This window comes from Elephas maximus, chromosome 1, assembly GCF_024166365.1.
Source record: "Elephas maximus indicus isolate mEleMax1 chromosome 1, mEleMax1 primary haplotype, whole genome shotgun sequence".
Taxonomy (NCBI): Eukaryota; Metazoa; Chordata; class Mammalia; order Proboscidea; family Elephantidae; genus Elephas; species Elephas maximus.
Window position 1 is genome coordinate 19,164,137 of NC_064819.1, and position 3,048 is coordinate 19,167,184.

Sequence of the window (3,048 nt, forward strand, 5' to 3'; positions counted from 1 at the left end):
GAGAAATGCAAATCAAAACCACAGTGAGATACCATCTCACCTGGCATTACTGGCACAAATAAAAAACAAAAATAACAAATGTTGGAGAGGCTGCAGGGAGATTGGAACCCTTATGCACTGCTGATAGGAATGCAAACGAGTACAACCATTTTAGAAAACGATATGGTGCTTCCTTAGAAAGCTGGAAATAGAAATACTATATGATCCTGCAATCCCACTCCTAGGAATATATCCTAGAGAAATAATAACCATTGCACAAATAGATATATGTATACCGATGTTCACTGCAGCACTGTTCACAATAGCAAAAGGATGGAAACAACCTAAGTGCCCATCAGCAGATGAATGCATAAACAAACTGTGGTACATACACCCAATGGAGTACTACCAAATGATAAAGAACAATGATGAATCTGTGAAGCATCTCACGACGTGGATGAATCTGGAGGGCATTATGCTGAGTGAAATAAGTCAATCACAAAAGGACAAATATTGTATGAGACCACTGCTGTAAAAGCTCATGAAAACGTTTACACGCAAAAATAATCTTTGATGGTTATGAGGGAGGGGAGGGGAGGGGAAGGGAGGGAATGGAAGAACACTAAATAGACAATAGATAAGTGGTAACTTTGGTGAAAACTTGTCCAGCAAAACTTGTCCAAGGCAAAGTCATGGAAGCTCCCTGGACACATCCAAACTCCCTGAGGAATCAAATTACTGGGCTGAGAGCTGTGGAGACCAGGGTCTCAGGGAACATCTAGCTCAACTGGTATAACAGTTTATAAAGAAAATGTTCTACATTCTACTTTGGTGAGTAGCGTCTGGGGTCTTAAAAGCTTGTGAGCAGCCATCTATGATACTCCACTGATCTCATCCCATTCGGACCAAGGGAGAATGAAGAAAACTAAAGACACAAGGGAAATATTAGTCCAAATGACTAATGGACCACAACTACCACAGCCTCCACCAGGCTGAGTCTAGTAAAACTAGATAGTACCTGGCTACCACTACCAACTGCTCTGACGGAGATCACAACAGAGGGTCCCAGGCAGAGCTGGAGAAAAATGTAGAAATTTTAATTCACACACACACACAAAAACAGACTTACTGGCCTGACAGAGACTGAAGAAACCCCGAGAGTATGGCCCCCAGGCACCCTTTTAGCTCAGTAATGAAGTCACTCCTGAGGTTCACTCTTCAGCCAAATATTAGACAGGACCATAAAATAAAACGAGACTAAAGGGGTACACCAGCCCAGGGGCAAGGACTAGAAGACAGGAGGGGATGGCAAAGCAGGTAACGGAACCCAAGGTCGAGACGAAGGGAGAGTGTTGACATGTAGTGGGGTTGATAACCAATGTCACAAAACAATACGTGTACTAATTGCTTAATGAGAAGCTAGTTTGTTATGTAAACCTTCATCTAAAGTACAATAATTATATATATATATGTTTATGCTTATATTTGCTAAGAAAATTTCTAGAAGGAATTACAAGAAACTATTAATAGCTATTAACTCTGGGGAGTAAGAGTAGGGATTGGCGGGTGGTGAGACTTACTTTAGAACTGTCTATTTGGAACCCCTGGTGGCATAGTGGTTAAGTGCTACAGCTGCTAACCAAAGGGTTGGCAGCTCGAATCTGCCAGGTGCTCCTTGGAAACTCTAATGGGCAGTTCTACTCTGTCCTATAGGGTTGCTATGAGTCAGAATCGACTCGATGGCACTGGGTTTGGTTTTTTTGGTTTTATTTGATATTTGTTGTCAGGGCATTTAATACCTTCATGATTAAAACAATAACAAAAAAGTGCTGAGTGAAATTTCTCAGATGCATCTGATAACAACGTACCTTCAATCAACAACAGCAGCTGAGAACCTATTATGTGCTGCCATTGTCCTAGGGACTGGGACAACCCAAAGATAAGTCCAAGAATCTCCTTTCCAAACAAATAACCCGAATAAGAAACGAGATGGGCCACATCACAACAGACCCAACTGAAATTAAAAGAATCATATCAGATTATTATGAAAAAGTGTACTCTAACAAATTTGCAAACCTAGAAGAAATGGATGAATTCCTAGAAAAACACTACCTACCTAAACTAACACAATCAGAAGTAGAACAACTAAATAGACCCATAACAAAAAAAGAGATTGAAATGGTAATCAAAAAACTCCCAACAAAAAAAACCCCTGGCCCAGATGGCTTTACTGCAGAGTTCCACAAAACTTTCAGAGAAGAGTTAACACCACTACTACTAAAGGTATTTCAAAGTATAGAAAATGACGGAATACTGCCTAACTCATTCTATGAAGCCACCGTATCCCTGATTCCAAAACCAGGTAAAGACATCACAAAAAAAGAAAATTACAGACCTATATCCCTCATGAACATAGATGCAAAAATCCTCAACAAAATTCTAGCCAATAGAATTCAACAACATATCAAAAAAATAATCCACCACGACCAAGTGGGATTTATACCAGGTATGCAAGGCTGGTTTAATATTAGAAAAACCATTAATGTAATCCACCATATAAATAACACAAAAGACAAAAACCACATGATCTTATCAATTGATGCAGAAAAGGCATTTGACAAAGTCCAACACCCATTTATGATAAAAACTCTCAGCAAAATAGGAATTGAAGGAAAATTCCTCAACATAATAAAGGGCATCTACACAACGCCAACAGCCAACATCACTCTAAATGGAGAGAGCCTGAAAGCATTTCCCTTGAGAACAGGAACCAGACAAGGATGCCCTTTATCACCGCTCTTATTCAACATTGTGCTAGAGGTCCTAGCCAGAGCAATTAGGCTAGACAAAGAAATAAAGGGCATCCGGATTGGCAAGGAGGTAGTAAAATTATCTCTATTTGCAGATGACATGATCTTATACACAGAAAACCCTAAGGAATCCTCCAGGAAACTACTGAAACTAATAGAAGAGTCTGGCAGAGTCTCAGGTTATAAGATAAACATACAAAAATCACTTGGATTCCTCTACATCTACAAAAAGAACATCGAAGAGGAAATAACCAAATCA